The following is a 23,804-nucleotide window of genomic DNA, read 5'->3' as shown; positions in this document are numbered from 1 at the left end:
ACCGTTTATCACGTGTCCTGAAATATGCTTTTACTTTCAAGTAATGGTGTACGATGTGGTGAACCAGCTGTGTTCCATGGCACACTTGTAGACCCACACAGCTCAGTTTGGTCACTGCCAGGAGGGTCAAGTGAATGCCTTCACTGTTGGTAGCACATACCTCCTCAAGGTGTCCCCTTCACTCTGCACACCCTAAGGTCACTCTCAGGTGATGTCTCTTCCTGCCTTGTGGTTTGGGAGCTGATTTGGTGTCTCTCTCGCAGGAAGGGTTGTGGAGACAATACTGGGTCACAGCTGTGTGGGTGCCGATCTGTCCTTAGCCCTCGCCTTCACTTGTTCTTCTTTCTCTGATCTCATTCCTTTTCTTCAGAGTGACCCATTCTCCCCCTTGCCTCCCACCTGAGTGCCTGGATTTCTTTTTCTTTAAATTCTAAAAATTTTACTCTAAAATGCCTTACTGTGGGTCACTTCCCACAGTTGCTACTTGGCTTTTGAACTTAGTTTTCCTGGTTTGTATGTTGAGAACATCAGTTTTCTACTCTCTGTGAGCAGACGTAAGCCTAGATGAGATGTACCTGAAATACTTTGAATCCGTTCCTCCAGTGTCCTCTCGAGACTCTGCTCAGGATGTTTGAAGTGTAGAGACTTCGTGTCTTTTCAGCTTCCTGAGACATGGAACATCACTGGCTCTACGTGATGAGAGGAGAGACCCTTGCCCCACTCGAGGGGATTGACTGAAGAATACGGGGACTTCTGATGGAAAATTCCATTTTCCTTCTGTTTTTCTCTCTCCTACAAAACCCTGAGTTTCTATGTTCTAGAGAACATACACGGAAAAACGATTACCTATTCTTTAGTAATGAGTAACGTAGAAAGCTCAAGTCAGCCAGCGACCAGCACGTTGTCTGGAATCTGTTGTACATAAAGCCCTCTGTCAAAAGCTGCTGGAAAATACCAAGGAAACGAGCTGTCGTTTCTGACGAGGGGAAGATACAGCACAGGACACACCAGCCACCACTCACAAAGCAGTCTGCAGCAGATAACAAAAGCACACGCAGGGATGAAGGCTGCCACTGTGCTGAGCTTCACCTGAGGACATCCACACTCAGGTTTCACGCCTGGACCTTGTTTGGATAAAGCAGCTTTTCACACACACAAGCAGGAAGTTACGGTGGGGAATTGAGTAACGGAATTAACTGAAACCATTTTAATACTTTGGCCTGATTTGTAGGCACTGATAGGGAGGGCTCTGAGTGATCCATGTGTAAGTGGTGGTGGTCTTTTTACTTGAGAATGCATTTCTTGTGTAAATGCCCTCTGTTTTTGCAGGTGGGACTAGAATCCATCACTCAAGTTCTGTCAGCACTTAAGAACCAGGATAGGCCAGAAATGTGACCTTATCTCTGATCATTCTTTACCAAATTCTGTTTATTTAGACAACTTTGTTGCTAACTTTATTTCATATTCATGACATAGAAAACCTGGGGCAAGGAGTAAAGATTTATCAAAAAGGAATTGGAGAAGGCAGATGCTGAAAGAAAGCTGATGAGGTCCCTGTCAGGGGTGCAGGAAAATCTCAGTAGGTGGGCAGAGTAGGCGTGGGTCCCCGGGCTGACGGCAGGATATTGATGTGTTCTGCTCATTCCACCCTGGTTATTTTGTAGAACCGACGGGACTTGATTTCTGCCATCAACATTCAGATGGTCTTCTTGAACAAATAAAGTGTGAAGTTAGCATCCGTCTATTGCTCAAAACTCTGTGTGCCTCCTGTGCTGGACGTGATAGCTCTTAGTCTCCTGTGCTGGACGTGATAGCTCTTAGTCTCCTGTGCTGGACGTGATAGCTCTTAGTCTCCTGTGCTGGACATGATAGCTCTTAGTCTCCTGTGCTGGACGTGATAGCTCTTAGTCTCCTGTGCTGGACGTGATAGCTCTTAGTCTCCTCCCCTCTGCACTCCCCATCTTTTTACTGGCTGTGTTTCTGTTTTAACATTCGGTTTCGAGACAGAGTAAGAAGTTAAGACGTTTCAGTATTAGCGGCGGTGATCCATTGTTCCAGAATTTTCCTGATTTTTAGTCTCTTGGGAGTTTTTGGAAATTGTATCCTGGCATTGAGAAAGTGTCCCATGTTCCCAGCAGCACAGCTAAAATGAAACCCTTTTTATTTTTTAAAGTTAGCGTCTTTCTGGTGATGGAAAGCAAATGGACTTAATGGACCCTGGAAGTCTGAGCATCTCATGTGTCCACAAATCGAAAGTTTTGACTTCTCAGCTCTTGGCCTCTGAACGTCCATGTGGAAGACTCCAGCTTCTCGTGTATATGAGAGAAGGGAGACAAACTGATTTCCCAGCTCATACCGTGAAGCCATGTAGAAAGGGGGAACGATCTTAGAATATAGACTCTCTGCTTACAAGGTAGCAGGACTCAAAGCTTGCTGTAATCTTCAGCTGCAGTTTCTACTGTTAGTCTGGTGTTCATGAAGAGAAAAGCGTATGTAAGCCAAGAGACCTTGAACCAGCCACAGAAGGAATCTGGAAACAGATGTGCAGTTTGGTCTCCTCGTGCCCCCTTAACTAACATGTTAGTATCCTGGGTTGAGGAATCACCTCAGCAGCTCTTTCTGATATGAAGAGGAAGGACGCTGGCTGCCCCGGAGCCCAGAAAACACGGCGTCGAGTCTTTTAATGACTGTTGAGCTGGGTAGGTTTTATGTGCCATGAAGTTTGCACATGTGCGGTAGTTTGCATTGAAAGAAAGTTGTCTGGTTACTGGTTGCTGACTGTCAGTCTGACTGGAGAGAGGAGCCGTCTTAAGCGTGCCAGGCCAGTCCTATGAGTGCCGCAGCTGCAGCGCCACAGCCCAGTTCCAGAGTCTCTGTCATCCCGAGTTCTTGTGCCCATTTCTGGCCAGTTCCCATTCCCATTCCTAGCTCTGTGCTTTCTGGCTTTATAGCTTGCCTTTTCTAGAAACTTCATTGCAGTTGACTCATATATGGCTTAACTGTCTTACAGTGTTTGGGGCTGTTTCAGACAGCTCTCTGTTTGCAGTTTGGTTTGTTTTCTCTTTGTTGCAGTGATATTGCATTGCTGGATTTACTACATTCTGTTTATCCATTTACCAATTGTTAGACACACTTGGAATTTGTTTTTTGCTGTAGTTTCTGTTGTTACACACACTGCTTCATTGGTATAGCTGCCCTCGTCCAGACACGTATCTTCTTTTCCTTTGTTGGGAACTCTGGGCTAGAGTAGCTCGGCCTGCGGCAGGTGCTCTGTTAGCGGTCCCCACCAGCAGCATCCCTACACCCTTGCCCACCACTGTTACTGTGCAGTTGCGGGTGCAGCCAGGCTGGTTCTTGAAAAGATATGTGTGTGTCGCCCTTTAGTCCTCCATCTTGCAGACTTTGGCTCCAAAAGTTGGAAATCTGGGTGTCTCCCCAAATGAGTCACCACACCTTCAAGGCCAGCTGGCTCCTAGCAGCCTGCTCTCTGATGCAGAGCTCCTGTGAGTCAGGGCCCTTTGTGTCCTCAACAGCATTCCTGGGTGTGGCTTCCTCTTTGTCTCCTAAAGATGACCATCCTCACCCTCCCTCGAATAAGTCTGATGCTGCCAGCGTCCTCTTGTCCTTCCAGCAGAGCCCAGCTCTGCTGAGACCTTGGGACCCCATGTCACCTTGTGGAAGGGTTAGGTATGTTCCCCTTTTGAGCCTGGTGGGAGTTATATGGGTGCCCTGGCTTTCACTAAACATTGGATGCATTTTTAGGACCCCTTTTCAATAATGGTGAGAAAGGTCGGTGACCCGAAGGCATGTGACTTGGGCTTTCCCTCCTGATGCTGAGACGAGAGCATGCTGGTTTCTGCAGCAGCAGATGGAGCTTGTCTAGCTGTCTGCCTCCAGGCCTTACTCTGCTTCAGAGGAGCAGCAAACTCCCTGTGTCTCGTGTCACCCTGTCTGTTGTGTCCTCCCAGCCGGCCTGGAGTCCTGACGCATGGTTTCATGATGCTGACATGCATTTCAGGTGGATGCTGGGTAAGTCATTGCTGTGGATTCTTCACGGAGCTTTTCTTTCACTTCTCAGACACTCTGGCCCTTGCAGCATGTATGTTTCTCAGTGCACAGCTACTGTGAGGCCAGAGAGAGAGAAGGTTCCACAAGTGTGCAATGTTCTCATTTATTGTGTTACAAAAAGTGAACTCTAGCTGTCTGTGAAATTACTGTTTTCCTTGGATATTCTTAGTTGCGTGGAGGTTCTGAATGTTAAAGAGAAGTCAGAGTTTTGGACCTGTGGAAATCTGACCGTGTGCCACGCTGCATACAGCATAGCGCATTGGGAAGACCACGGAGTAGAAGACAAGCTCACAAAATACAGTCACCACTGGCAGGAAGCTGTCAGAACAACTGGAAAAGCCACAAATCACACAACCAGAGGAGTAGGCTCTGTTCTAACAATCACTGGAGATCCTAAGTGCGTTTGTCTGAGGGCCTCATGAGAAGACAGGGAGGCGATGGCCATGCTGCTTCGCTTGAGAACCTCACGGCTTCTGCAGCTCAGATCCTTATCTGGTTTTCAATTCCTAGGCTGTGTGCTGGCCTTATTCTCCCCTGCCTCCTTTTTACTGCATTTTCCACTTGTCGGTACCCCCCCACCACACACATACACACACACACACACACACACACACACACACACACACACACACACACACACGCAGAGGCACGCCAGTTTGGGGTTCTGCATGAAGATAAACATGAGGCCAGACATGCTGAGTCTGGGCCCTGGACACTGAGGGGGACAGGAAAGGAGTCTAGTGTACCCTGGAAGGCCATCCCCAAGGAAACCCTTATGCTCTGGCTTGTTTAGAAGTGCACAGACTGCACTGTCTTGGCACCAAGTACTGGGCCAGACAGGCTGGCTGCTGCGGGGACAGCCAGGCACCCACAGGGTTTGTCACAGACCAAGCAACTGTGGCATAAAAGTGAGTGCGTGTTTGTGCGTGTGCACATGCACATGTATTCATGCATGCATGCATGTATGTATGTATGTAGTATTAATGTATATTGAATCAAATGTAAGTGGCCATCGTACTTTGGAATGAAGGGTAGCGTCACCCCACTGCCTTCCCTGCAGCCCTCAGATGTTTTTAGTAGATGTAATGTTTTCATGTTTGTGCATGTTCATACCTTGATGAGTTTCAAATTTAGTTAAGGAAATTTTTCTTTGTGCTTAAAGTTTTTGAGTGTTCTACTCAGGCATTTTACCACTGAGCCACATCTTAAGCCTGTGAAATTTTCTTACTATTTGTTGGGCTTTGCTTGTAGGGCCAGTCAGACCATCCCTGAAAGCATAGTGATAGAATTAAAACTGCACATGGAACATGAAGGTTCGGTCCCTGAGAACTGTGGGCTGCAGAGGGCAGGCGGAGCAGGCGTTGGGGAGGAAAGGAAATCTGCTGGCAGCTGTGGAGCAGAGCTGTAGGCGGGTGACGGCCTCGAGAGTGGAGCGTGTCCGGTCATACTGGCCCTGGGGCACACTTTGCACCTGGTGTTGGGTATAGCATGGTCTCATAAATGAATGCTGGACTGTCAGAAGACAAACCAGATTGACCTGGGCACGTCTGGTAGTAGAGGATCCATGCTGGGCTGTGTGCACACGGGTTGGGAGTGTGTGCCTAGAAACATGGGGGAAGGGCCCGCATACGCACCACCGGACTGGCCTTGGTCTCAGAGCTTTTTTGGTTTGTGCTGGGACCTACTCTGTGGCCAGCCTCTCCCACCCCTGGACTGAAGCTGCAGATACCGTTTCCAGAACGGGCAGTTTGCGTGTGACTTTGACTCACCAACCAACCAAGCCTTAGCGGAACTGCTGGGTATAATGCAGAGTCATTGGCAGCCTTGCCCATCTAGGAAGCCGCTAGTTGGAAACAGTGAGGGTTGAACAGACAGAGCACTAAAGCAGAAGGTAAAAAATGTTTCTTTGCTTCTGCTTGCTCAGCTTCAAACTCATTTTCTGTTAGTTTTCTCTGTTGTTTTGAGACAGGGCCATGCTGCATAGCACAGTCTGGCCTGGAACTGGATACCCCCTGCCCCTGCTACCATCAGCACCACCGCCCTGCTCCCCTGTGCATCTAGAACTCCCCATGAAGTTTGCCATAAGAGAAGTCAGACTCTGGCCCAGGACTCTCTCCAATGTCACATGCGAACCTGGGCTGGCTACGTCTCACTTCTTTCCTGGGTAGAACCTGTTCTGAGGTCACAGACTGGTACAGACAGCTCCCAGTGTGGGTTTTATGGATTACTAGTCTTCAGTGTGGTTTGGGCACCTGGAGACTGAAACACATGCTTTAAATGGAGAGCAGGGAAGAAGCAGATCTTACTGCACCTTTGTTACAAAAACCGTTACCAGCATGTGGACAGCTCTTTATGACGGACCTTAGTGCCATGTTAGACAACAGTAGTCGGCAAAGTGCCCGTTGGTGAAGGACATTGTACTTTCCAGGCCGTTTTTTACTTTGGTTTTCTGAGTCATGCTAACTGTGGCTGGCCTGTTCCTGTTTCTCTTCCCAGAACATGTGGTTTCCTGAGCTGCACTCTGCACAGAGTAATGTTTGGTCCCTGACTCTTTTAGAATTAAGCTGAAATCTTGTGCTTTTCTCTGTCCTTAGAGCCCTAGCACTGGGATGTGAAGTCACGTGGATGGAGTGAAATCCCATGTTCCACTATTTTCTCTTGGCCACTCCAGTCTTTGGAAGCCTTGGAATGGCTGTCTTAGACCTGCCCACAACCATTTGTCTTTACTGAATTAAGAGGACAGGAGCCCTAGAGCTGAGGACAGATAGGGATGTATTGTCCTCATGGGCTGGCGGGAATGTCCCCAGTATTAGGTTTCAGGTGGCAGCGCTAGCAGGTGCCAGCCAGATGTATCAGAGGCATGCGAGGTCTGCCTTCCATCTTCACCTAGAAGCAGCCCTGGGTGGCTGCCTTTCCTGTAACCTCAGTGTTTAGAATGTGGAGGCAGTGTGAGGGGACTTCAAGGTTGTCCTTGGCTACAAAGGGAATTTGAGGCTAGCTTGCTCTACCTGAGACCCTTGTCTTCAGAAAACTGCAAAAACTTAACTGGTATCTGCTAGGAATTCCCATGGCTCCTCCTAGGGTACTTTAGTGGAAGCCACCAGGGTCATTTGCTGCTTTGGGTGTGGTCTTAGTGAGCTAACTTTACAAGGTCTAACCGTCCACAAGTCCATGTTTGCTGCTGTCCTGATCACAGAATGCTAGGACGGCTTTCCGAACAAACGCTGCACTTTCCACCCAATTGCTGCTACTCCACGACAGAGGAAAGGTTTTACAATAACTGATTCTCAGGTTGAATCGACTTGAAATACTTAATACGGTTCCCTAAGCTCAGACTTACTAACAGAAACCCACTTAGACACTAAAGAAGTGGGCAGTGTTTGTCTCAGCTATGAGTAATGGGCTATGCATGATTAAAAAGGCTTCTCAGAATGGCCTTGCTTATGTAATCAAGGATCGATACATTTTAGAAGGGTTTTATAAGTGAGCCACACAGTTACTTGGTAATCAGCTGTCATTTTGAAGTAGTTAAAAGGGTCCTTGGACAAAGCCCAGTGGACTGACTGTGGCTTCCTAATTGCTAAGGATTGAAACTCCCTGTGCCCTCTGAATTATGAGCATTCTTGAATTTTTTATGGGGGATGAAATTATTTTCTTATGTAGGATAATTTTCATGTCAAACGTTGCATTAGCCAGCAGTAGCAGTACAGGCAGGCTGTGGTCTTATCCTCCCAGATCCCCTCTCCTCTCTGAAGTTAGCATGCAGAGTCCAGCATGAGAAAGTGAGACGGGTGCGCTGAGTCCCGAGAAGATGCCAGCCGCCGTCTCGAGCAGCCCCTGGCGTTCTCCGAGCATCCTAACATGGCTGACAACGAGCAGTAGCTGCTCTAAGACTCGGGCAGTTAGGGGAAGGGTGGAGGCCTCTGGAACGTTTCCTCCTGTCAGCAGAAGGATGGACTAAGGATTTCAGAAGTCAAAGGAAGTGACACCCAAGCGATGGCTACAGCAGTTTCCAGACATGGCGTCGGTGTGCCCTTGTTGACTACCGGTTGCCCAGACGGGGCACGTGCGTGCAGAGACTATGCGTGGCACCACCAGCCAGAGTAACTCTCAGTAGAGGGGACTTTTGGCGGGCAGAATGGTTTTATTACTTTCTTCTCAAAATAAAAGGAATTCTCTTGGGGTTGGTGGGAAAGGAGGTGAATAAAGCATTTCCTATTTCCTGCCTGTGCAACTCTTTCCACAGCAATCTGTTTGTCATAAAATGGATTTTTGCCCAAATTGGCTGCAACCAAAAATAACTTCACCCCATTTCTGTCAGTTTGGCCAACTTTTCACATGCACAGTTTGTGTTGCTTCCTCTCCTAGTCTGAACCTCTGTGAGGATGAGGCCCTGAGGTGCTCGCCTTCCGAATGTGCAGGTAATGGTGTGTTTCTGCACTGGGTCACAAGATTGTCCTTACTCCTTGTCTCCCATGCTTCCCAGCCTCCCCTCATTAACTTTTCTGTCACCTTGTGGCCAACAGTACCGGGCTCTGCGAAGCCGCTCATACACGGGCTGCCAGGCTTCCCCAGGTCACAGCTAGGAGTTCAGTAGGTGCTTGACAAACATCAGGCTTTTCAGAGATGGGAGGGGACAGCAGGCTAGGGCGTCTCAGGTCACTGCACACTCTGCTTAGTAGATTGATGTTTTCATTATGGGTAATTATTAAGTTGATGTTGATTTTAACACGTGCAGCCTAACTTGGAGATTTGGAAGGTCACAGGCTTGTGTTTGTTTTAGGTTATATGAACTAAACATAGACTTTCACCAGTTTCTCATTTCCTTACTGTTCAGTGTCTGCTTCCACCGCTTTAAAAAGTCCTGTGTTGTTAGTGTGGTGGGCTTTGCGGTTCCCAGGCCCCAGCACTGCCCCCGCTGGCTGGTGGTGCACAGTAATGATTGGGCCCGGCCAGTTCCTGTCTAATAGGGCCATGACCTGGCTTGAACTCTGTAATGAAGAAGGAACAGACTTGCTTGCTCCTCTGCATGCCTCTGTCTCCCCCACACTCCTCTATTATCCAGGAGGAAATTGAAGAGCAGATTTCTGCGTTCTCCTGATGCTCATAGACTGATGTCATCTTTTCCACTGCCCCACAGTCAGGAAAGCAAAAGCCACACAGCTCAGATCCAACACTCCACAGCTGCCCAGGGCTTCAGCTGTTGGCTCTCTATGCCTGCTTGTGTTTTTAACAGCCTCGAGAAGGCATAATTTATATACCATAAACAATTTGTGATTTTTATTGAATTAGTCAGGTTGTACAGGCATCACCAAAATCCAGGTTTGGAATGTATTCATCACCCTCAGAAATTCTTGGTGCCTGTTAGTGGTCATTTTCCATCCACCATCCACCCCAGCATGGGAAACACGTAGTTTTCCTTTTTGTAGGTTTGTATTTTCTGGATGTTTCATAACAGTAGAATTAATTATGTGATACATAGGTATGTATATATAATATTCTATTTGCCTTCCATCTTTTGGCATGCTTCTAGGTCCCTTCATTGTTTAATGTAGGAATGTAATTTGTTCCTTTTCATTCCTGCGTAGCATTCCAGTGTGTGGATACACCACCCAGTCTCACAGTCACTCGGTTGTTTTCCGCTGCGGAATGACTCCTGAGTTTTTGCAGGGACACGTGTCTTTGTTATTTTGGGAGCATACCGAGGAGGCAGACACTGTTTACACATGCCAACTCAGTCGTCCTTGTTGCCCTGTTGTCTTCTCTTCTCTGTCTCTGAGTTCTACCATCAGCCATATATGTGGCACTTTGACAACTTCCAGTTAAGTTTTTTCTTATGGGCTTGATATAAGCTGTTTCGTTTGTTGGAGGGGGGGTGTTTGTAATACTCAGTAAATTAATTTATATTGAGAAGGTGATTTTTGTATCTTAATTTTTTTTATAATTTCTCTGACTCCACATAATGTTTGCTGGTTTGTGCTTCTGATTATGGACATTTAATATAAAGTGGTCTTGGATGGGTCTGTGAGCCCTGTCTTGTGGGGCTGCTGATAAACAATCATTAGTTCCCAATCGATTGGATTTGGGAGCTTTTAAGAATTCTTTATTTAAAGCATGCCTCTGCTGTGTTTGGATGAACTTGGGCTATTGCCATAGGCCTGGCCAAAGTTGTACAAGCTGCATGGCAAGTCTTTCCCATTGCTTGCTGCACTGAGGATTTGCTGGTGTGTTCCTCAAAGTGTGCTGAGTGCATCATGATGAAGCCCCTGGAATGGCCCTTTCGTCCTAGGTTGGCTCACAGGCACGCTGGCTGTGGTCTGCTCTGAGAATGTGCACTTGTCCAAAGGCAGATGCCTAGATAGAGCACACAGCACTCTGAGAGGAAAGGCAGGGGAGGGTACGCTGGCTCACAGCCCTCAAGTGCCTGAGTTTGTGGGAGGGCTAGTGCCTGCTGAGCTGACACTCAGGCTCTGATATTTGAACAGACAATTCATCAGCTCGTAAGTATGGTTCTAGTGCCAGGTGTACATTGTCTTACGGGGCAGTTCATTAAGGGGACTCGATAGTGGCATTTCGTTTGTATTTTAGTAACTAAAGTTTGCCCTCACTGGTCAGTCTTACACATCAGACAAGTGCTAACACACACCTTTGGTCACAGTAGCCACACTAGTTGCCATAGAAATCGGGCTGTGCACACCTTTAATCCCAGAGGTGCGCCTTTTAATCCCATCCCTAGAGAGGATTATAAAACGGGAGGAGACAGTTTTCAGGTCCGGTCTCATTCTGAGATTCCTGGAGACAGGATCGCCATTTCTGACTAAGGAAAAGGAAAGAGCCAGTGGCTGGCTGCTTTGCTTTTCTGACCTTCAGGTTGAATCCCAGTGTCTGTCTTTGAGTTTTTATTAATCATGCTCATGGTTAAGTGTGCCTCTAGGCCTGTGCAGGTGGAATCTGGTTTTTTTTTCTTTTCTTTTCTTTTGTTACATTCTTTCTTTTAATTTTATGTGCACATTTGTCTGTGTGAGGGTGTGGGATTCCTTGGAACTAGAGTTACAATTGTGAGCTGCCATGTGGGTGCTGGGAATTGAACCCAGGTCCTCTGGAAGAGCATTAGTACTTGAACCACTGGGCCATCTCTCCAGCCCCGCTGTGTGGGTAGAGTCTAGAAGGACCGATGGAAACCCAGTACAGTCCAGCAGAGTGAGCATGCAGGCTCAGCATCCACTCCGCATCCTGTATTTAACGTGTGCTTGTGTTCTCAGGAAGGAGGCAGCTACGTCAGCCTAGAAGGATGCCATCTTGTTGGATTTTCCTAAGAGATGGTTGCAGTTTCAGTAAAATACATTAAGCAATACATTAAGCAATGGTTGGTTGCAGTTTCAGAATGTTCTTCGGGATGCATGTGTAGCATCCAGGCAGCTGTGGTTTGTGTCAGCAGCTACATGTGCCTGGTGACTCTGCAGGCCACTCACCCCACAGCCTTCCTATGCCTCAGTCTGCCAATAAAGGCATCTATGTGAACAAGTTATAACCACCCTTATATTTTAAATGTCAAGGTTGCCTCACCCAAGCACATGTATTATGTGTGTTAGGTTTCCTAGGGGTTTGCGTTTCAGGCGAGTTTCAAAAGCAAGACCCTGCTTCTCTACCATGAGAGCCATGGCTCCAGGTTCCCCCAGGCTTTGAACCACAGTAGAGCAGTTTAGTCTCTGGGTAGGAGAAGTTGCTATGGGTGATGGGGAGGCTGTGGAGGAGGATGCGGGAGACCAGAGCTTCCAGGTGGTAGAACTTTGCCTGCCACCAAAGGTGCCCACTTGCTGCAGGTTGAGTCTCTGATGGAGATGCCAACTTCCCCTGACCCTTGATCTCTGGAACTTGACACCACGTACTCTGTGGGTGGGAAAGCAGAGTCTCTTCCCTTTCTCCCCTTTTCCCCCTTCCTTATTGTGACGTGGGGGAGGGCACGTGCACCACAGCCCTTGGGTGTAAATCTGAGGATAATTTTCAGAGTCAGCTCTCTCTTCACCTTGTCTTTTGTTTCTGCCACACCACAGACTCTCGGCTTGCTAGCCCAGGGAACTGTCTCTGTGTCCCTTCTCACTGTAGAAGTGGTACAATAATATATGCATCCCAGCAGCTTTTCTTTTCTTTCCCTGGACTGAACTCAGGTCAGGAGGCTTACACAGCAAGAGCCTCTACTGGGTGAGCCATGTGCCTGGCCCTGAGCCACGTTCTAAGAAGAGCCATTTCCCAGAATCACAGCCCAAACACAGGTGGGGCATCAGACTGTGGCCTCATGGGAACATTGCTGAGTCCCTGGCCTGCCTGGTACAGGTGCAGGCATCAGGTCAGTTTTCCTGTCCCCGCCCACTGGCCTTTGCCTCGTTTGCTGGGAGCTTTGCTGGGAGCAACTGCGGACCCTGTTGCTCAGTCAGGGCCTCCAGGGCCCCTCTCAAGGCCTTCCTCTTGGAACTCTCAAGTATAAACTGTTCTTTTCCTGAACTGCGAGCCACCACCCTGTGCTCTCCCGTGCCATGTCATCACTCTGTCGTGGTAGTGTTTGAGAGACACCACGCTCTGTGAGCACCAAGCAGAGGTGAAGCGTGTCCTTCACACGCTGCGGCCACTTCAGTTGGTATTGATGTTTTGGGCACTTTGGTATTTTGTGAGCGCCTTCTCTAGACACCAGCTACAGTGAGGAAAAGAGTTCATCGAGCCCCATGATGAAGGCTCCCGAGAAAGGGAAGAGGACTTCGTTGTAATCTAATGTATGTATTTAGCTTATGTAGTGTGGATCTGAGTGGGTGCCAGGCTGTCTGCTCTCCTGGTGCTGGGCTGGGAGATGTAGCATCTTCCCAGTGGTCCCCCTCCTCTGTTCTTGAGGGTGCTGTGGCCAGTGTGGTCTCTGTTTCTGTGTGAAAACTATTTTTGATGGGCCTGTTTCCTATGTTTTTGTTCAGTTCACCATGCTCAACTTCTGCATTCAAACAAACTAACTTAAAATTAAGAAATTCGGTCTTTTCTTTTTGATTATCAAAGTGGTATTGTCTGTTAGAGAAAATTTTAAAAATATGGACAGGTTTAAAGGAGAAACCTTAAATTACGTTGTGTGGTCGAGTCGGCTGTTTGAATGCTCCGCTGTTTGCTTCTCAGTCTTCTAGGGGAGCTCATCATTGAAGAAGGACGGGAATGGGTTTCACATTTATGACTGTAATTTTTTTTTTACTTCAAAGGCAGTTCTCTCAAGTTCCCTTTTTATTGCTTAAATTAACCAAATTCAATGATGATTTTAAAATTCTGCTTTGGGAACAAGGTTTGCTCTGTAGCTTTCATAGAAAATGTCTTGCCTGGCCATGAATACTGGGGTTCAGCACTTGCTGGAGCTGCAATCCTGAAGATCTGGAGACTTGGAAAGATAGGTGCAAAATTGTCCCCTGCCCAGCTGTGAGTGTCCATGGATCCAGAGTCCTCCAGGGAGCCTGGATCCTGCAGGGCCAGGAGGGACACAGGCCCTGCAGTTCCCTCTTTACCTGAGACTGTCCCATAGTGATTCCGGTGTGAAGAGCCAGGCAGCCCTCTTGGGTTTCCTCTTCCGTTGGTACTTGAATTGTAGTGACATCTGTTGCCACATGTGAGGCCATGAGTGTGTTTAGTGTGTAGTCACAGTATGGAAATCATGGAAGACCAGCCCTGTTCAGCAATTAACTGTGGGGCTATTGCTGTTTTACTTTAAGGGCAGCACTGAAATGGATACTGCCTACTTACTTCTAAGAGAAAACGCAGTTACACAGCCTGGTCCTCTTTTCTGGCTTTTATTAAAATGCAAATAGCTTAAACTTCAAAGCAGCTTAATTGAATCCTGACAGCAGCAGAGCTGACACTTGGCTTTGGCCGTGGCATTTTTACTCTGTCATCTGGCCTGGCTGGCTTTGCTGACCAGCTTGCTCCTTTAGCTTCTCGGCTGGGTGTGATGGGCACTAGGAGAAGTGTGGACTCGGGGTGTGCAGAGACACACTGCGGCAGTGGTGCCTTTGGGGTGCACGCTCAGCAGAGCCCCCCTGAGACCCACCGGAAGTTCTTAGCGAAACAAAGGGAATGTGTCTCTGCTCTTCAGGCATCTGTTCTTGTTAGTTTCAGAAGTAAATGTGATGGAACCCAAGCAACCGTCTTCCGTCCCAAACACCAAGCAAGGCCTCACATGTGGCAAGAGTGCTGGGTGGTTATTTTAGTGCTAGAGGAGACTGCTGACTGACTGTAGCCACAGCCAGAGCCCGAGAGCCCAGCTCTGTGTGTGCAGTGGCGGCTGCTAGTCTGAATTGGGCTGTAAGGACTGATTGCTAGACCTCAGCTGTGAACCTGGGAACCAGCTCCGCCTCCTGCAGGGCAGGGCACTGAGCCTGAGCTTTCTGAGCTGCCCAGATCACATCCACTCCTGTTCCTTCAAAGGAGAGCATCACATGTAACCCATCTTCAACTCTCCCACTTATCTGGGGATCATCCTGTGTATGGACCGCACCACAACTGAGGGGCTTTGATGTGCCAGGGTCCCACCCCATCTTTTGAGTGCATGTGTTTCTGCTAAAGGCATGTTTTTTTTTTCGAGTGCTTATGGGGGGCATGGAGAAGTGGCTTACTCCTCTGTAGCTTTTTGTACTTTGTGGTTTCTCTCATCCTGTTACATTAACCATAACACAGAAAGGAGCCTGATCAGAAGGAGCATGTCCCAGGAAATCCAATAACTGCAGAGGCCAGGAATGCTGCAGGGTGACTTAGAGTCTGAAAATGGATGCGCTGCCCTGTGTATTCAGGGAAACCCCGCAGTCTGGTTTCTGTCCAGGACCCTCATTTTCAGCCCTCTCCAACCTGAAGCTTTAGGTCCATATGCCAGTAGACAGCTTGTTAGAAAGCTCCACTCCCAAGGACACAAGCTGCTCAGATGTGTTCTCCAAGAAGTAAGTCCTGCCGCAGGAGGTCCTAGAAGGAAAGCCAAAGTAGAGGTGGGTTCCTGCATGTGATGGAAGCGTGGTTGCAGCCTGTGGTGACCAGAGGCCGAAGTGAGAAGCTGTATCCCATGGCTCACAGTGTACCTGAGGATTGTTCGCTGACCTCTTAGGGCACAGTCTATAACTAGCAACAATAGGAATTGGTGATTGTCTCAGGAAGGGGCAGGTGGACACTGCTTCTGTGAGTGGAGCCAGCTGGGTTCTGCTGCTTCTCACTGTTCTCCAGGTCTGCTCCTGATAGATGCCCAGAGTCTCGTGGGATGGTTGTTGTCCTAGTACTATGCCAGGTGCTGGACAGGATAGTTAATTCTAGAACACCCGTGTGCCTTGCACAGACTTCATGTAGAAGCTGTGGGAATGTACACCTGACATGTAATACAGTACAGTGCAGTGGAGTGCACACCTGACATGTAGTACAGTGCAGTGGAGTGCACACCTGACATGTAATACAGTGCAGTGCAGTGAAGTGCACACCTGACATGTAGTGCAGTGCAGTGGAGTGGAGTGCACACCTGACATGTAGTGCAGTGCAGTGGAGTGCACACCTGACATGTAGTACAGTGCAGTGGAGTGCACACCTGACATGTAGTGCAGTGCAGTGGAGTGCACACCTGACATGTAGTGCAGTGCAGTGGAGTGCACACCTGACATGTAGTGCAGTGCAGTGGAGTGCACACCTGACATGTAGTGCAGTGCAGTGGAGTGCAAACCTGACATGTAGTACAGTGCAGTGGAGTGCACACCTGACATGTAGTACAGTGCAGTGCAGTGGAGTGCACACCTGACATGTAGTACAGTGCAGTGCAGTGGAGTGCACACCTGACATGTAGTACAGTGCAGTGCAGTGGAGTGCACACCTGACATGTAGTGCAGTGCAGTGCAGTGGAGTGCACACCTGACATGTAGTGCAGTGCAGTGCAGTGGAGTGCACACCTGACATGTAGTACAGTGCAGTGCAGTGGAGTGCACACCTGACATGTAGTGCAGTGCAGTGGAGTGCACACCTGACATGTAGTACAGTGCAGTGGAGTGCACACCTGACATGTAGTACAGTGCAGTGGAGTGCACACCTGACATGTAGTGCAGTGCAGTGGAGTGCACACCTGACATGTAGTGCAGTGCAGTGGAGTGCACACCTGACATGTAGTGCAGTGCAGTGGAGTGGAGTGCACACCTGACATGTAGTGCAGTGCAGTGGAGTGCACACCTGACATGTAGTACAGTGCAGTGGAGTGCACACCTGACATGTAGTGCAGTGCAGTGGAGTGCACACCTGACATGTAGTGCAGTGCAGTGGAGTGCACACCTGACATGTAGTGCAGTGCAGTGGAGTGCACACCTGACATGTAGTGCAGTGCAGTGGAGTGGAGTGGAGTGCACACCTGACATGTAGTACAGTGCAGTGCAGTGGAGTGCACACCTGACATGTAGTACAGTGCAGTGGAGTGCACACCTGACATGTAGTGCAGTGCAGTGGAGTGCACACCTGACATGTAGTACAGTGCAGTGGAGTGCAAACCTGACATGTAGTACAGTGCAGTGGAGTGCACACCTGACATGTAGTACAGTGCAGTGGACTGCACACCTGACATGTAGTACAGTGCAGTGGAGTGCACACCTGACATGTAGTGCAGTGCAGTGGAGTGCACACCTGACATGTAATACAGTGCAGTGGAGTGCACACCTGACATGTAGTACAGTGCAGTGGAGTGCACACCTGACATGTAGTACAGTGCAGTGGAGTGCACACCTGACATGTAAAACAGTACAGTGCAGTGGAGTGCACACCTGACATGTGGTACAGTGCAGTGGAGTGCACACCTGACATGTAGTACAGTGCAGTGAAGTGCACACCTGACATGTAGTGCAGTGCAGTGGAGTGGAGTGCACACCTGACATGTAGTGCAGTGCAGTGCAGTGCACACCTGACATGTAGTGCAGTGCAGTGGAGTGCACACCTGACATGTAGTACAGTGCAGTGGAGTGCACACCTGACATGTAGTGCAGTGCAGTGGAGTGCACACCTGACATGTAGTACAGTGCAGTGGAGTGCACACCTGACATGTGGTACAGTGCAGTGGAGTGCACACCTGACATGTAGTGCAGTGCAGTGGAGTGCACACCTGACATGTAGTGCAGTGCAGTGGAGTGCACACCTGACATGTAGTACAGTGCAGTGGAGTGCACACCTGACATGTAGTACAGTGCAGTGGACTGCACACCTGACATGTAGTACAGTGCAGTGGAGTGCACACCTGACATGTGGTACAGTGCAGTGGAGTGCACATTTGACATGTAATACAGTACAGTGCAGTGGAGTGCACACCTGACATGTAGTACAGTGCAGTGGAGTGCACACCTGACATGTAGTGCAGTGCAGTGGAGTGCACACCTGACATGTAGTACAGTGCAGTGGAGTGCACACCTGACATGTAGTGCAGTGCAGTGGAGTGCACACCTGACATGTAGTACAGTGCAGTGGAGTGCACACCTGACATGTAGTGCAGTGCAGTGGAGTGCACACCTGACATGTAGTACAGTGCAGTGGAGTGCACACCTGACATGTAGTGCAGTGCAGTGGAGTGCACACCTAACATGTAGTACAGTGCAGTGCAGTGGAGTGCACACCTGACATGTAGTACAGTACAGTGCAGTGGAGTGCACACCTGACATGTAGTGCAGTGCAGCGGAGTGCACACCTGACATGTAGTACAGTGCAGTGGAGTGCACACCTGACATGTAGTACAGTGCAGTGGAGTGCACACCTGACATGTAGTGCAGTGCAGTGGAGTGCACACCTGACATGTAGTGCAGTGCAGTGGAGTGCACACCTGACATGTAGTGCAGTGCAGTGCAGTGGAGTGCACACCTGACATGTAGTACAGTGCAGTGGAGTGCACACCTGACATGTAGTACAGTGCAGTGCAGTGGAGTGCACACCTGACATGTAGTACAGTGCAGTGGAGTGCAAACCTGACATGTAGTGCAGTGCAGTGGAGTGCACACCTGACATGTAGTACAGTGCAGTGGAGTGCACACCTGACATGTAGTGCAGTGCAGTGCAGTGGAGTGCACACCTGACATGTAGTGCAGTGCAGCGGAGTGCACACCTGACATGACCAGGAAAGATTCCTGCAGCTGCAGCCAGCACAGGTGGCTAAGAATGGCTTAGCCTTGTTGGTAATTATGTATATGCTGATGGCGTGCATGCCCCTGTTGTATTTCTGAGACAGTCTTTTCAGTATGTCAGAGTCCGGAGGCTGGGAGAGTGGAGGGGAGAGACCAGCCTAACATGCCATCTTTCATCGCACCTCCCCCCCCCGATAGCTTCAATGAGGGGCACGTTCCTCCATTCTTCACCCCACATGGTGACCCCCGTCTGCAGTCACAGTGACCTGACTCCCCAAACCTCCCTGTTTTGGGGACCCAAATGTGTGCATCAGAGAATGTATTGCAGGTAAAATTTCAAAAGTTCCTCCTTTTTTCAAAAATAATACATTTAAAAATTTTAATTGTGTCTATGTATATGGGTTTGTGCCCCTAAATACATTGCCCACGGAGACCATAAAAGGACATCAGATCCCATTGAGCTAGAGTTACAGATGGTTGTGAGCTGCTCAGTGTAGTTCCTGGAACTGAATTGGGTCCTATGCAAGACCTATGAATTGGGTCTTAACTACGGAGCCATCTCCCCAGGTTTCCTCTTTCAGAATAGGAAACACTAGGTTAATTATTACTATCAATAATTGTCCTACTTCATAGACCCCTGTCACCAAAACAGCTGTATGTGAAGTGTGGACATTCAAAAGTGTGAGCCTTAATCTTCAGCACAATCCAGCTCTTCAGTCACAATACAGGCGTTTGTGTTCACTCTTCTTGGTTCTGCCACAGACTTGGGAGTAGAGTAGGAAATCCATAATGGTTCTAGGCAGGAACTAGCAGAAGTCCCGTTGTGTATGAAGTTAATTGCTCCAGATTTTATGTGTGCAGATGTAAACTCGTGGCTGTGCTAAATAGGCATACTATCGAATTCCATTGTTTACTTAGTCCTGGGGAGATTTTCAGTTCCTGTATGTTCTGTCCTTGCCTTGCTGTCCATCACCTCCTCACAAAGCCATTGAAAATGAGAAGATTGCATTCTGAGTGGCATGCTGAGATAGGTCCCTGTTATGTTCTAACAGAAGTTTGTTTTGGACCCCTGGCATGCCTGGTACTTTGTTCTCCTGTTCTCTGGGGCACAGAGCAAGGAACCTCCCCACCCCCTGCGTTGAGAAATGAACTCCAGGGCTCAGTTGTACACTATGCCTCTCTCCTCCTTTTGCTTTTGTAATTTGGAGACAGGCTCTTGCTAAATTGCTCAGACTGCCCTTGAACTTCCTGTGTAGATGGGGCTGGCATTGAACTTGCCATCCTGCCTTTGCCTCTGGTACCTGGGTTTCAACTCAGTTTGAAATGCCTGGCTTATTTTGTGCTCTAAATCCAGGTTAAGCAGTCATTGCCTTGCCTTTGTTTTTTGTTTCTTTGTTTGTTTTTTTAGGTTTTTAGACAGTAGTTTGAACTGTGGTTCACAAGGAGGTCCCTGCACTCTGCATGCACAGAATCTGGTTGTCACGTAGTGATGGACTGTCCTGGTAAATCAGGTTCTGGTGCCCGTCGGATAGACGAGGGGCTTTGAGAGCATGCAGCGTATCAGGAGGGCTGGGACGAAACAGAGTTTTGAAATTCTGTTTGGATAATTAACTTCCTCAACCGTTTTCTGGCTCATGAGGCTCCATTGGACAAAGGCACTGATGGCAAGCTGTGAATATGCTCCTGTTCCTGTAGGGAAAGGTGGGACCATTGGCTATACTTTGACACCTGTTTGACTTGGTTTGGTGCCGTACTGAGAGAATACAGACTGTTGAATGGTGTCACATGGGCCTTACTGGGGATTCCTTCCAAGGGAGGGATCAGAGTGGAAGGACTTTGGCTTTGATAAGAATTTCCCCAAAGCCAGTACGTGCAGTAGGATCAAAAACCCACTGCGATTGTTCTTGAGTTCTCAGTATTCCTCATTGTCCGCTATGTTCAGCTAGTCCAGATTTATCCCATGCTTTTTCAGACCCAGGCCAGCTGGCCTTGGTGAGTTCCCGATAGAACATCCCCATTGTCTCAGTGTGTGGGTGCACCCCTCGTGGTCCTGAGTTCCTTGCTTGTGCTCCGTCTCCTTCTGCTCCTGATTTGGACCTTGAGATTTCTGCGATGCTCACCTTAGGAGACCTGGATAGAGGTGGGCAGTCCTTGGGCTTCCCACAGGTCAGGGATCCCTGATTGCTCTTCGAGCAGATGAGGGAGGGGGACTTGATCGGGGGAGGGGGAGGGAAATGGGAGGCGGTTGCGGGGAGGAGGCAGAAATCCTTAATAAATAAATAAATTAAATAAAAAAAAAAGAATTTCCCTAGAACTAGAAGATGGCCCTATTCATTCAGCATTTTGCTCAGGGATGTGGAAGAGATGAGTATTTCACAATGACCACACTTCACTGTTCTCAGACTGGACACTGCCTGGTGGTGTGTTTGGACAGTCTTTTCCAGTCATGCATCCTGTAGTGTTCATGGCCAGGGCTGGCAGTGACTCACACTCTAGGGCAAGGTGGCATCCTGGTGGCTCGCTAGCTGTCCAAGTGAGTAGTACAAAGAATTTTCTTATAATTTATGTGTATTTGATGTTATGTTTTGTAAAGTAAATGGCTCTGATACCAGAATCAAGTAATACGTATTTTTTCCTACTCCTTCCCCAATCCCTAGTTATTTATTTTTCCCCCAGACATGTTTTTCCGGGTCTCCCCTAAAGCATAAGTCTTGAGTGGAAGACTCTTGAAACAGGATCCTTTTGAACACAGAGGCATGTAGATGTATTTGTATTTTAAGTCCTTCCAGGTCTTTGCTGTGGGAGATTAAAATGGCTTTGGGACCATCTGCATTGTGAGCACAGGGACATCACGTGATCACGTGTACATGTGAGCTGCTCTGAGCCTGAGGATAGCTGAGCCTTTCACTGACCGATTTTTTGGTTTTTGAGACCGGGTTTCTCTGTAGTTTTGGAGCCTGTCCTTGGAACTCACTCTTTAGACTAGGCTGGCCTTGAACTCAAAGATCCGCCTGCCTCTGCCTCCCCAGTGCTGGGATTAAAGGAGAGCACCTACAACACCAGGCACACAGACTGATTTTTAAAGATCTTTGCCTGTAAGTTTCTCAGAGGGACATCTGAAAACATAGTTACTTAAAATATGAAATTATAGTTTATGAAGACAGAATTTATCAGGCAGGCCCTACTTGCTTCTAATATCTGCTTATAGGAAGACAACCCCAATTTTTAAATGAGCAACTGCCCCTAAAATGACAGTCAGAGTGGGTCAGGAAGGGAGGTCTTTATTACTTTTAGAGAAATTTTAAGTGTTCCTTTGTTTTTGAAATTACAATATTGCACCATTCTTTCCTGGCATTTCTTTCCTTCTGACCTTTGCACGAACCTCACATTGTACTGTCTGGAATTAGTGACCTCTTTTCCTTCGTTATGTACAGCCTTAGATGGTTAATTGTTGTTAGGTAGATGTATTAAGCACAGCCTGCTCAGTACAGCAGTGTTCTATGCATGTGTACAGTGTAGGGCTAACTTGTACTGGTGGCAGATCAGGGGCTCTCCCTACGAGTACCGTTTCTCCTGCTCTCAGCAGGCCTTAGCACTGCATCTTTTTACGAGAGTTCCCTTCCTAATTTGCTTACATTTTTGCTGTAAAATAAAATAAATATTTACTTGTTCTTCAAAATGAAACACAAGTGTAGCCTTACATTCATTTAGCCAAATGGTTGGATTTGTTTAGGGGCTTTTTTAATGTGGAGAGAAAGTGGTAGTTTGTTCCCGGTACCCTTTGTACACCCAAGAGATGGAGGCATGGTTGCCACCACAACTCTGAGGCTTGACATGGCCTGGGGGAACTGCAGGTATGCTGAATCCTCAAGTTTGCCAGCCCACCAACCTGTGTTTAGCCTCCCTTGAGCTCCCCTGAGCTCACCTTGAGGTACCCTTCACAGTCCAGCTCCTACCGAGTCAGCAGATTGCTGGTTCTGAATTGGGGTTTCCTTTGTGTGCTATTAACCATCTCTTGAAGCCTATCACAGCAGGTAAGTTGCTTGAGGTTTGAACACCACACATGATATGCTGTCTTTGACCTAAGAAGGGGTTTTAAGAAAGGACTTAAGATTGCAGCTCTCAGCGTGGTTTAGAGTGGCTGTTCTGTAAGGTCTCAGGAGAAACTAACCTTCTACTTCATCCAGTGCCTTTGTCACAGCTTTAAGGAAGAAGGTTTTTGCTTGTTTGTTTTATGTTCTTGACCTTATGTCCTAAGGGTTCTTTCTAAGGGTTATGCTTTAACTGGAAACTGATCTGAGTTCATTGGTGGATGAGGATATGCTGTTCACATAACGTTGAAAGTCAGATGTATTGCTGTGTTCAGCAGCAGAGAACTCTGTAGACTTCCGCCATCTGAGATTTTGGCATACAGCAGAGTATTAGGCACTGCACCATGCTCCATGAGTTCAGGTATTACCCAGGGAACCCAGCTGTCAGTTCCCATCTGGGATAGTAAGTTCCCCTCACTCCCAGTTCTCTGAATAAACATGACTTCTGTTCTGGGCAGTTTCTTCCAAAAGATTGCTGAAGGAGCTAGGGAGAAGCATTCCCTGTCTCCAGTGAGGACTGAGAAACCCAGGAAAATGATTGGCTCCCAGCTCACTGCTCTTCTACAGAGGGCCCGGTGCACTTGGGAGCTGCTGAAGAGGGCAGGTGCCTCCAAGCAGCAGAGCCCGTTCTCGGCCAGCAGCCTCATGACTCTGGAGGGTTCACAAACTGGCCAGTTGCTGAGTTTTGCTGATTTCCACCAGCTTTCTGCCACAGTTCTATTGACACGTTGTACCGTGAGTCAGGGACATAGTAGGAACAGCACCTCAGACATGTGTAGGCTTTACCCTACTAGTTAAAAACTGCCCACTGTGGGAGGGGCTTCTGTATGACAGGTTTCCCATCCAGTTGTCTGTCTGTACATACTTACATGTGATCCTCTGTGTAACACCAAAGTCACATAAAAAGAACAGGGATTTCCTCAGGAGTAAGGTACATTCAGAGAAGAAGGGGAAAGGTTCCTGTCTCTTTCCAGTTATGCCAGACTCCCTAGAAAACTAGAGAGCATCAAACAGGGGTGATGGGGTGAATGGGAATGCCCCCCACCATACTGTAGTAGGGAACCTGCCATTTGTTAGTGGGCAGTTTAGCCTGCACCAGGCTGTGAATTCTGGGCATTGGTTTCTAGGCAACTTGTACATATTGTAAATCTGAGTATAAACACACACCCAAAATTGAATCAAGTGACAAATGCCTAATGATAAAACTTATTTGGTACAACTCTCGGTACCTATAGCAGACATACCAGGCCACTCCCTGCCCATGTGGACACTCTAGTGGGCACTCCTGGGAGATAAAGACAGAAGAGTCACGGCCTCCCTTGTCATAAAGTGACTAGCGTTTCCACAGGGCAGGCACGCTGTCTGCAGAGAAGGCATCTGCTCAAGGAGTGGTTTGTGTTTGTGTTTTTAAACCTTGTTCCTTTAAGTAACCCTGCTTCAGGATCCTTACCTGCTGGGCCTCCTGGATTCGCCAGCAGCAGGCTTAGACTCTAAAGGGGTGCTGCCTATTCTG

The 23,804-nt window shown here is 48.2% G+C and overlaps 1 protein-coding gene across 6 annotated transcripts in view; it reads left to right on the top strand.

Moving 5' to 3' along the window:
- The window catches only part of Aopep (aminopeptidase O (putative)), a 267,788-nt gene that overhangs the window by 206,257 nt on the left and 37,727 nt on the right, over nt 1–23,804 (top strand). The gene's annotated exons all lie outside the window — the stretch shown is intronic.

Source organism: Microtus pennsylvanicus, chromosome 4 (genome assembly GCF_037038515.1).
Source record: "Microtus pennsylvanicus isolate mMicPen1 chromosome 4, mMicPen1.hap1, whole genome shotgun sequence".
Lineage (NCBI taxonomy): Eukaryota > Metazoa > Chordata > Mammalia > Rodentia > Cricetidae > Microtus > Microtus pennsylvanicus.
This window is presented reverse-complemented; position numbering and strand designations above follow the sequence as displayed.